The sequence below is a fragment of the Cavia porcellus genome, unplaced genomic scaffold, assembly GCF_034190915.1.
Source record: "Cavia porcellus strain 051 isolate PalLab524CR breed Dunkin Hartley unplaced genomic scaffold, mCavPor4.1 scaffold_11, whole genome shotgun sequence".
Taxonomy (NCBI): Eukaryota; Metazoa; Chordata; class Mammalia; order Rodentia; family Caviidae; genus Cavia; species Cavia porcellus.
The window spans coordinates 80,323,348-80,336,402 of record NW_026947494.1 but is presented as its reverse complement, the minus strand read 5'-3'; positions in this window follow the sequence as shown (position 1 = coordinate 80,336,402).

Sequence of the window (13,055 nt, the reverse complement as noted above, 5' to 3'; positions counted from 1 at the left end):
TAGAAGTATGTGGTTTACTATTGAGACTTTTTTTTTACTACTTTACACTTTGCAAAGTGTTCAGAAACCATATTTTTACCAAGTTATTTTTATTTTTTATTGTATAAATATGAATTGTGTTGAGATTCTGTCTTGGGAATTGTACTTTTTATCTCTAGATACAAAGTACATTTTTGTTGTGGTATTTTTGAAATTTCAATCATATCCTTAGTTCATTATGCTGTTCAATTCTCCCATACCTTCCATGAAAATGACCAGATAATCAATTAACAGGAGAAGACTATATATTGGAATTTTCAGTTAATTTTTCTTTGTTCTGTCAGTTTTTGCTTCATCCTAGACAGTGTATAATATTTGTCTTTCTTTGAAAACCTACTCTGCCAATCTCTGAATTTTATACTTATTATAATTATCAGTATGATTTGGTGAAGTCCATGCTTGCTTGATTTTTGCTTAAATTGTTCTGTTTTTCTTTGCTCTTTCCTACTTTCATTTGCACGACTTTTCTCATTAGTTTTATACTCACTGTTGACCAGTTCCCTCTATCATGTTTTAAGATTTTTATATCAAAGATTCCAGAATTCACGTATGTAGTTTCCTTTTACAACTTTTATAACTCTTTCATTCTTTGGCATTTTTATTTTTCTCTTTCCTTCTCAAATGTATGAAGCATATTTATAATAACCATTTCAATGTCTTTATATAATTTTATAATATTTCCTTCTGGCTTGTTTCCATTGAATTGATTTCCCTCCATATTGTAGATTTTATTTTCCTTCCTCTTGGCATGACTGGTAATGTTTCCATTCATAACTCTGAGGAATCTACACTGTCTAATGCATTACAAGGTCTTTCTATTAACATTGGCAGACACATTAGTATGAACTACTTCTATGTCAAAAAAGTCAAATATACTATATCCATCATTTCTATGCAATATATGCTCGTGGAATAAGTCAAGATCATAGATGTATATGAAAATTAGTCTCTAAACTGTTCAATATAGAGCCAGGTGTCCTAGTGTACTCTTGTAATCTCAGCATTCTGGGATACTGAGGCAGGATAATCACAATTTGAGTCCATCTTGGGCAATTTAAGAATTTAGTGAGATCTTGTTTCAAAATAATAAAGAACAGAAGATATCGGAGATGTAAATGAGATGACCCTAAGTAAAATCCCCAATACTACACACACACATACACAAAGAATGGAGAGAGAGGGAGAGAGGGAGAGAGGGAGAGTGGGAGAGAGGGAGAGAGGGAGAAAGAACAAAGGAAGGAAGGAAGGAAGGAAGGAAGGAAGGAAGGAAGGAAGGAAAGGTTTTTGAATGGATAAAATCAGTGTAGTATATCCACACAACAGAACACTACTCAGTAATATAATGAAGTAAATTACAGATCTGAACAATAAACAGAATAAAAGTAATTCATAGAAAGTAATCAGGCTCATAAATCTATGTAATTTATTATTTAATTTAAATGGATTCTAGAAATGCGAACTATCCATTGCCAGTGTTGATCTTTCACCCCAGTTTTAGCTGAAAACTCAAAGAAAAATCTACCCAGTGAAGCTTTAGAGTTAGGAGTGGCAGTCATACTATGATTTTGTTGATTTAAACACTAAATATCTTGGGATATTTTGACACCAACAAGTATCTGGATCACACTCTTCCATATGAACGTTTTCTTATGGGAGTTTCTTGAGTCACTTCTGTATTCTATCTCCATTTCCTCCCGCTTTTAGCCTCCACTTTTCCCACATACATTCTTCTATCATCACTCCACTGACATGCTGTTAGTGCAGATCAACAATCATCTCTACATTGTCCAACACAATGAATTTTAATTGTATGTACTTTTTTCTTCAGTATTATTGTCAATGTTGGTCTTTTATTATTTCTTAATAACTATTGTTTTGGATTCATGTCAATATCTTCTCATTGTTTTAAAACTTACTGTAACTGCTGCTGTTACACTAGTTTTCATGTGATGTTATCTCTTTTCCTACAAGATATTTAAATATTGTATTATCCAGCTTTCAGATTCAGACTCTTTTTTAATTTTTTCACTCTGTCTCCATATTCAATCTTATACAAAACTATAGTTACAGCTAAAAATGTAAGTCACATTCCAGTATGAAAACAAGGCCACTTCCCTGAGATCCAAAAATTTCACTGCTGTTTCCATAGATCCATGTTTGGATGGCTAAAATATATTTATAATCAACACACTTTAAAGGAAAAAGCTTTCACTCTAAAATCAAGAAAAAGAGAAAGTTGTCCATATCACCACTCCTATTCAATATATTTCTGGAAACATGAGCCAGAAAAATTAGACAAGAGAGAGAAACAAAAGGGATAAGGATAGCAAAGGAAGAAGTTAAATTATCACCATTTGCATATGAAATGATACTCTATCTAGAAGACCCCAAAAACTCCACCAAAAGGCTTCTAGATTTAATAATCAAAGTCAGTAATATGCCCTAATACAAAGTCAACACTCAAAAATCAAGAGTATTCCTGTATGTGAACAACAAATTCACTAAAGTGGAATCAGGAAAAGCACACGCCTCAAAATAGCATCCAAAAAAAGAAAAAAGAAATACTTAGGAACCATTCCAATAAAGGAAGTAAAAGAGCTATATATTACAAATTATAGTACTCTGAAAACAGAGATTGAAGAAGACATCAGAAAATGGAAAGACATCCTTTGTTCCTGAGTAGGAAGAACATTTTCACATAGTGAAAATGGCTATATCTCAAAAACTTTTGTACAGATTTAATGCAGTATCAATCAAAGGCCATTAGCATAATTCACAGAACTAAAAGAAAATTCTTTAAAATTCATTTGGAAATAGAAGAGAGCTAGACTAGCAAAGACAATCCTGGATAACAAAGGCAAAGTGGGAAGAATCACAATCTCTAACTCAAAATTATTTTCTACAGCTACTGTGATAAAATCAGCATCAAAGTGGCAAAAAGCCAGACCTAAGGATCCATGGAACAGATTAGAAGATGAAGATACAACTACAAACACACTCACCCATCTTGTCTTTGACAAAGAACCCAACGATTCACTGGAAGAAGGTAGCCTCTATAATAAGTGGTGCTGGAGAAACAGGCTCTCTACCTGCCAAAGACTAAAACTAGATTCGTGTCTATCCCCATACACTACTTTAAAGTAGAAAAAGTTTTAGCCAATTGTCCCTTAAACAGAGGACTTCTTTCTAGAACATATAAATAATTTATAAAACTCCCGTCCAAATTCAAAGACCCAATGCAAAAATGGATATCTGAGACAAAGACACAGTTCTCAGATGAAGAAGTATAAATGGCAAATAAATATATGAAAAAATGTTCAGTATCATTGGTCATTACAGAAATGCAAATTAAAACAACACTGATGTTTAATTTCACTCCAGAAAGAATGGTTATCATCCAGAAATCAACCAATAACAAATGTGGGAGAGGCTATGGGGAAAAAGGAACACTTCACTGTTGGTGAGAGTGTAGAAAAGTATAACCACTGTGGAAGTCATTAGAGAGACTCCTCAGAAAGCTAGAATTAGAAATCTCATTTGATTTGGTTATTCCCCATCTCTGTTTTTTTCCCCAAAAGAATAAATAATCATATCACAACAATATATGTACAGCCATGTATACTGTAGGGAGTGGCTCATAATGGGTGCTGCTGTCCTGCCCCTCCCACTTGAGGGCATTTTGTGTGTGTCAGCCTACATTTCCCATGATCCTCCCCTTGCCTACAATGTGCATGACGTAAGTACCTTCCTGCTTCAGCCTACATCTCCCATAATACCCTCTTGTTGACACCACGTCCCCTTACCTATGTGCCTACATATGACTTCCTGCTAGTCTGATAGGCCCACTGCATATGAGAAGATCCAAGCCGGCCCATCCTGTAAGGCCATGTCCCCTTTAACTCTATACAAGCCATGTACACTTCCTGAATAAATTAGACTTGATTGGAATCTCATCCTGTTTCTGCCTCTCTTTTCTCTTTCCCAGCCCTACATCCCCGTCCCCTCTCCAGGTGAGGCTTATGGACCAATCCGTGGGCCGGATTAGTATACAGCAGCACAATTTGTAATGGTTAAATCTTGGAAACAATTCACATGCCTATCAACATAGAAATGGGTAAAAAGGATGTGATATTTTTATACAATGGAGTACTGCTCCACTATAAAGAAGAATAAGCTCAAGGCTTTTATAGGTAAATTAAAAATAGAGATTCCATTCAGCCCATCTGCTTCCCTTATGGGTATCTTCCCAGAAGAATTAAAACATACCACAGGGATATATGTGCACCTGTGTTTATAGCAGCATAATTTGTATTAGAAAAATCTTGGAAACAGCCTAAATGTCCATCAACTGAAGATGGATAAAAAGATGTGATCTTTTTGTACAATGGAGTACTACTCATCCATAAAGAAGGATAAATTTGAGACTATCATCAGTGGATTGATGCAATTTGAAATACAGGGGAAATAAATCAGACTCACATGTGCCAGAATAGTATTGTCTCCCTGCTGTGAGAAACTGAAAGAGTAATAAGGTCTAAAATGTACAGTAGATATTGTGAAATGGGAAGAAGTTGTTTAAAAGTAAAAAGGAGCCAGGATGGGGGAAAGGGGAAAAGAAGGAAAGGAAAAGGGAGAAAAACACAAGTTAGCTATATTATTGGTGTCTCTTAGATCACTGTAAAGGAAGGTTATGCTAATACTCATTGGAGAACTTGTATGCCCATATCTTGTATGCTGAATAGCTATTTTGAAGATGTCTATGCAAGGTGTTAAGTGTTGTTATTCTCGTATTTTGCTATGAAATTCTCTTTTACATTTTTTAATAAAATAGAAAAGTAAAAACATGTTTATTCCTCAAATAGTCATTATTTCTTCTGATTCTCAAATGACTAATTGCATATATTCAACTTTACCAGTCAGAAACTTCAAAACCATTTCAAGCATTATTTCTATTTCATTTTTCACACCTCTCCAGTGCCAAGTTTCTGTCAATATCAGTACTCTAGCAGTTCTGATTGGAGCATTCAGGGGATTACTAGCCTTCAGGGAACACTGCTTCTGCGGGGCTATACTATATACATTTAATATCCCTAGCCTTTATCTAATAAACTCCTTTAGGTTTTCCCATCTATTTAGACATTTGTGATGCATACACACTTGCAAACATCCTGGAAAAGTGGACAGTCCAGTTTCTGGTTGAGAACTGTTGTCCAGTGTGAAGAAACATTATTCCCCACCTGGACTTCACCAACCTTCTGTGACTTCCTCTAACCATCTCTCCAACCCTGTGTTTGTCTCCTCTCCACAATGCAGTATTTTATTCTTTTCAAAGGTTAGAAGTGGTGATATCACCAGTGAAATCCTACCTGCTTGAAAGCTCTCCTGTGTTGCAGTTACCAACCATGGAGGAGGATTTCTACCCCGGAGGTTCAGCATGCTCAGACCTCTCTGTTGTTCCTCTTGGTGTCTGTGCTGGAATGAGCTTCACTCTTTGACCATGCTACTGTCCATCTTAATAAGAACTTTCACAAGTAGTAGGTGCTTTTAATTCTAAGAATATTTTTTTCTCCCCCTTTTGCCTAGGTGACTTTCATAGCTTACTTTCCCAAGGAAGTTTTTGGACATAGTAGTTCACATACTTTCATAAAGCCATGATTTTCTCTCTCCTCAAGCAATTATATCCTAATTTTATGCTTGTTGTAATTAAGTATTAATTTGCAATCTTCATAGGAGCAGGGGTTATGCCTATTTTCCTTCATACCAATTAGATGACTAATTTCTATGTCATTGTCCAAAGCAATTGTAGATAGCAAACAAATATAAATGGAAATATTCGGTAGTTTTAAAAAGATGGACAACCTACTGCAAATTATTTTTTCATGATTGTTATTACACAAAGTGAACAATTAAGGAGTAAAATATTGGTTTAGCTGTGTTTTGGAAGGATTCCAGTGTATAAACATCACTCTTATTATGGTGTAAACAAAGTAGACACAGAAGACTGTTGAGCATTCCCACAGTAGTTCTGTTTTTGTACTTTATACCAATTTAAATTTGATTGTTGGCTGTCAGTTAAAAACAGGTATTTTATTTTCTCCAACACTCAGTTGGAGAAAAAAATTGTTAATGCTCCACGTATTTGAGCTAAAGCTAAATGGGAGTTTGCTTCTTATGTATATTTCTATAAAGAGTAGTTGTAAATATGATTGTACACTGAAATAAGAGGGCATCGGGAATATTTTGACTTGGTTACTATCTGCTGATTCCTCTGTGAAATGTTTTGTAGGATTCTCAGTAACACTGTGAGTGACCTGCAGTGCATAGTAAAAGATGTGGTTTGCATTTCATGCCTGAGGCTAAATACAAAGGCATATCTTCACTCTCTAAGTATTATTAGCAAGTTATTAGTACAAGCAAACACAGCAACAGAACCATATGGCAGATTATGCAAAATAAACATAAAGCTTTAAAAGTATATGCACAATGTCACAATGGTGACACAGTAAGTTCCTGAGTTTAAGGATTGCAATCTTTCTTATTCTGCACCTAAATGTATCAGTAGCTTCCCCAGGGATCACCAGGTCTGTGGGGAGGTGGAGGGTGGAGTGGAAAGAAGATGAAAGACAAATATTAAGGCAAAAGTTTTCAATTCAATCTGAGCAGTATTTAGGACTAAAAGTTGGTACACACTAGCAAAGACATAAACATGGCCCAAGGGAATTGTTAATATTTCTTCAAGGATTTCCTAAACTCATAGATATGCATGCTGATATCTGGAAATCACAAAGGAGGAAAATTTAGTCTGGTTCTGGACTCAGCCCATGGGATTTTGTTTTCCTGCTTGCTTTAGGGGTGTTGTATTAGTGTTAATGTGATTCTATATACTGGCTTAACTGAAATACATTTAATTGCTACTAGTTCTCAGATGATTAATGTATTACACAATTTTAGTAGGGCAAAGATTGAAAAATGAATAGTCAGTGAACAATACGCTTGACTAAATCATCATGAGTAAGTTAATGGTGAAGATATATCCTGAGAAAAGTGATGCTAAGTAATTTCATAGTTGTGTAAACATCCTAGGAGCTTTTGAACTTAGGTGTTGCCATCTATGAGGTATAGAGGTCATATGGTACCATTGCTCCAAACCTGTGCAGCGTGTTACTATATCAGATAGCATAGGCAACTGTAACACAAGGGGGAGTGTTCACATATATTTAAGCACAAAAATGCACGGGAAAATATTGGGTGAAAAATAGAAGTTGTGCACCTGTTGAGAGCACTTACCATGAATGCAGCTTGCTCTGTAATGAGATTTGCTGAGCTGCTCTGTGAAAGGTGAGTGAAAAAGAAGGGTTAGGACCTTATATTACTGTAGATTTTACACACACTGTGCACTTAGGCCACCCTGAATTTATAAACAAATATCATTTATTCAATAATAAATCAGCAGCTTCGTATGGTGGCACATACCTGTAATCCTAGGCTGGGACTGGAGGATCACTGTGAGTTTGAGTCCAGCCACAAAGTGAGTTCAAGGCCAGCCTGAACTGCATAATGGGATCCTCTTTCAAAATGACAAAAATGATAAAGAGTAAATTAAGCTTAGTTTGCTGTAACATTTTTTGTGGAGTTTTAATTTTTCAACTTTCTAACTTGCAACAATGCAGATTAAAATATCAACATACTGTACAAAAATATTCTCTGTCTATACCCTTATTTTTAGCTTTTCTCTATTTTTAGCCTTCTTTTGCTTCAAGGCATTTTTGTTCAAAAACAAAACACTTAGTTGCAGTCACACAGATTGGCCTAGGCCTCCACAGATCCCGATTATCAGCATCACTGTCTCCCACCTGCACAACCCGTCCCACGGGAAGATTTCCAGGGGCACTGACACGCATCAAGCTGTCAAGTCTTATGATGACAAGTCCTTCTTCTGCAATTCTCCTGAGAGATGTAGATGGGGCTTCTCTTGAGCAGATGCCACTCTGTGAAACTATGTTCCTGAGGACTTGCTTGGTTTATGATATTTTTCATAATAGATTTGCCGGTAAGTGGATAATAGTCTGTGAATATTGTTCTCTATTAATGAAAAATTGTATGCATTTTGACAAATTTTAAGAAACTGCTAAAGTTTTGGAAAAGCTTCAGTATCTATTTTGGAAGCAGGTTCTTTGCCTTTTCCTGCAATTTCTTCTTCACTTATCTTTTCAGCTGTGTGTTCCAGATACAATTTCAACTACCACTCAGTCAGTAATCAGTTCCCCAGGAGCCCCTTCCTGGAGCTTCCCAAAGGTGTCTCACCCACACAAAGGGTAAAGTTGTCCATCTCACCATAACCTTGTTGATTTGATCATCTTTCCTCCTTGACAAACTCCTTGATGTCATGAAATAAGTCTTGAGTGTCTTACTCTAGATTTCATTTCATACATTCCTTGGTGGCACTTTCCAATGCTGAAATATGCTAATGGCTTTCTGTTGCTGTGATGAAATGCCTGAGAATAAAAACATAGGAAGAGAAATTTGCTTTCCTTTAGGTATCAGAGGTTTCAATGCAAGTTTGAATGTTGCCATTGCTGTGATCATAGGTGAGGTTGAAATTCATGATTTAGATATGGTGCAGCAAAGATACTCAGCTCAGGCAACCAGAAAAAGAGAACAAGAAAAGAGCCACAGAGAGAGGAGCCAGGGACGAGACTTAGTTCCAAGATTATTCTCCCATATCTGCCTCTGGTTTCCATAACTTCCCCATAGTGACATCAGTTTATGGTCGCATCAGTCAGAAGTCAGAGCCCTTATTACTTCCCAAAGCTCATCAGCAACTAAACCTTCAACAGAATGAATCCTATGCAGATGGCACGTTGTATCTGAATTCTAGCACCAAGTAAGGTACTTGACGTGATCATAGATGTTTCAATCTGTCCAGAATTGTACCACTATCTTCGCCATGTTTGTTTTACCAATAGCCTGGACAAAGGTCCTACTTATGTTGTATGAGGTGAAAGTTGCTATAAATTCTTGATTTATTGGTAAGATATTTACTATTGGAATAAAAATCAGCATTAAAAGGAGGATATATGAGAACACTATTGAAAATTAGCATAATTTTCAAAAGTTTGTTATTCATCAAATAGTGCATTTCTATTTTTCTCTAATAGTAACTCAGGTGGGCATTGTGTAAGACACGCTGGGTCACCCAAGGCTTTTTATTGCTCAGGAGTACAGTGAGTGTGTGGGTTTACTGACAGGTTTCAAAACTTTGGGTTTCTCACTACCAGATTCCAAAGGGTCTCAATTTGTAGCCTGCAACATTGGATCAAACTAAGATTACTTCCTTCCTTTAAAACTTTGAAAGTTGACTTTGACTTGGCCTTCTTATCAATAGAAATAAATTCAGTATCAGTCTATGGTCTTCAATCCAGGTCATTACAAGTTCTTCCATTTCAAATATAAGCACTTCTAAAAGTTTTGATAATCTTATCTTCAGCGGAACAGATCCTTAAACATAATGGGATATACCTGACTGGTAAGCAAAATCCAGTGATGCTTTCCTACCATTGTGGTCTGTAATCACATTTAATTTTATTTCCAGGTCAATGTGTCAGTTATGGATTCATTGATGAACCCCTTATAAAGGATTTGACGTGTCAGGTATGGAAGAATACAAAACGATCATCTAAGCACTGGAAAGCCATGCAGTCAAAGCCAAAGAAAGGCCTGAAGTGCACTTCAGAGCCCGTGTGAGTGTGCATGGGAAAGCCAAAGAGTACCTCATAAAATTGGAGGGTCTGGGCTGGAAGCCCACAGCAGGATGTGCAGAAGCTAATGTCAAGACTCAAGTTCCCCCAGGGAAGCAGAATCCAGGCTCCTTCTTTTCCTTTTTATTCCACCCAGGCTAGAAAGCCTGTTGGACTGTGTCACCCACACCCAGGATGGATTTTCTATCTTCAATAAGTCTGTTATTCAGACACACCTATAATTCTGCTAAACTAATCTGCTAGGCATTTATTATCATTCAAATTGGCTCCACAATTACCCAGCACTTTTAGTCATTCAGTAAGGCATCTTACACATCTTTAATCAAGCACAAGGGGGAGCCTTGCAATCAAGAGATGTGAACGTGGATATATCTGACACAGCTGGCACAGTATGCTGTTTATAGTAACCCCTCTTTAAAAAGTAAATATAAACTAAATAAAACTAAAACCAATAAAAATAAAACCAAAATAAAACTAAATTAACAATACAGTAAATGCATATGAGTAACATAGCCATTTGTAATCATTATTAAATATTATATTCTATAACTATAATTTTACATAACTGGAAGTAGAGTCAAATTTTTACACCAGCATTGCCACCAACATGTGAATAATGTGTCATTCTATAGCGTCAGAATGACGACAATGTTATTAGAGGATGGGAATTTTTCAGCTCCATTAGAATCTTAGGCGAATGCCATTGAATATAGTTCCCAGCACTGATTAAAGTGTCCTTATAGAGTGCGTCATTATATTTGAGATAGTATTATATAGTTACACTTAATTTCATAAAGTTTGAATAGATGTGTTAGCTGAGAATAAAATTTTAAATAGCTGCTCAAAATTAATGAAAGAATTCAAACTCAGTCTATATAGAATGTACTTTTTGTGGCCTTGTGATTCGTTATTGTTAGTCTAGATCAGGTGCCTGATTAAACCCTGGAATACTGAATGATACATACTTCAGCATGTGTCTTCTTACATGAAAAGTCTTCCTTCCAGTTTCTGACAGCTGCTCCACTAATAGGGCTGCCCTGATCCCGCTTCAGTGACTATAATATTACTCTCCTGACTCCCCTTCCTTCCCTCCCAGGTGTGTCTATGCTTCACCTGCTCTGCTGTTTTTTTTTTTTTTTCTATTTGCCTGTGCCATCATTTATTTCATGTTGGATAGATAAGAAATTATGTTAGGCAAAGGTGAGAGCTTAATGCCACTTTTGCCTTGATTTTTAGGAAGAGCTGAAATTTGTTCTTGCTCATAGAAAAAGTATGGAGTAGCTCAGTGGCCAAGGTGACAAGAGACCCACGGTGTCCCCTTCCACATTCATGCACTTGGCCTCCTGCTAGACCACCTTATGATGCCTTTGCATTTCCTTTCCTTGCTTTCCTGCCTTCTCTTTCTTCCCTTTTCTCTTCCTCTTCACTGAGTTTCCCTTCCCTTCCCAACTTTTTTGGTTTAATTTAGCTAGAATATTTCTGCATCTTGTGATTTTATTAATTTATATTTTGTTTTAATTGATAAATTAATTTTAACACGTACATTTGATTTACAAATAAATTATAAATACTATAATTTATTAATTTTTTTAAAAAGTAAACTGTGTTTTAGAACACTTTCAGGTTCACAGCAAAACTCAGTAGAGAGAGCTCCTATACGTTCCCTGCACAAGTTCCCCATGATCTAGGCTGCCAAAGTTGCTACATTTCTCCCTCTGATGGATTGCCCTGACTTACTGTGTTCCCTACAGTCCGTGGTTTACGTGACGATTCACTTTTGCTATTGCACATTCCATGGTTTGCACAAATGAAAAGTGACCTACATCTACCATTGTAAAATCTGGGAGTAGTTTCTATGCTCTAAAAATCATCTGTGCTTGATCTCCTGTCTAAGATGAAGCTCTAAATTAGAGGGAAATCTGATGTCTTCATGGCCCAGCTCTGCTGGTCTCTGCAGGCTGTTGGCCACATTCCTCCTGTACTGTAGGCTGCAGAGATTCTGAGCGACTTTCAGCAATGTGAAAATGTCTTAATTTAGCTCACTCTCTGGGACTGCAAATGCATATGGAAAACTTCTAAGAGCAGTCTTGTCTGACTTATGCAACGATAGTGTTAGGATGGGGTTGCATAAACATGCGCTGGACATGGGGAAACAGCAGTTGAGCCAGGGAAGAAAGATCTAAGTTCATGGTCTAAGTTTCTGAGCTTGCAGCCCTGCAGTGTTTCCTAATATCATCTTGATCACTTCACAAGTGTTTTTCACCTTCATCTACTGTTCTATAAGAGCCCTGATGTGACAATGGAATCTCTTGTTGACTGTAATAAACCCTGTTCCATTTAATCCTCTTTCACTTCTCTCTCAAGTATGCTTTCTCTTGTTTTATAAACTATGGATCCAAATTCTGTAGGCAGACTGTCCTCCACTGCGTCACCTGCTTGGACCACATCCCATGTGAACTCTGCTTGTAACAGGCAGTAGACCTTTCATATAACTGCCTGTTCCCCTATTTGGGAGGTACTCTCCTTATTAAATTAACTGTGCTTCAGAGTGTACCTTGATTTTATCTAATAAAGTGGTGGCTAAAACTTCTCCTTTTGATTCTGAGCACCCTTTTGCAAACCTCCTTAAAAATCTTCTTGGAAAGGCTTCAAGAACCCAGACATCACAACGCAATTCAGAGACAACCACTTTCACCAGCCCATCCCAGGGAAATCTCCAAATTCTGTAACAAAAGAGCTGTTTCCTTCTTATTAAGAGTCAAGGATCCATGACAGGTGTGACGGTGCTCATGGTAATCTCAACATTCAGGAAGGGAGGCCGAGGCAGGAAAATCACTGAAGTTCTATCCCAGCCTCGGTAACATAAACAGTTCAAGAGGAACTTGAACTGCGTAGTGAGATCCTGTCCCAGAAAAACAAAAAAATCAAACAGAGTCAAAGACTCACTTCGGGGAATTATGGAAATAAAACTTTACATAAAAGTAATATACTGGTTTTGGAAAATTAGATGATTTAAAAATTTTTTTACTTTCACTTGAATTATATCAGGAAAGTTAAAAAAAAAACCTTTTTTCATTAGTATAATATAAGGCAAGGCAAAAATGCACCCAAACTAGTGCAGAATTTATAAATATGATAAAAATTTTGGCCTGACCATAACTCCTTTGAGGTTAAATTTGCGGTGTTTATCATTCGCCACCTTGTAATTGGATTCAACACCAACTGTGTAAGAACTCAGTGACACTGGGTCATAAAACT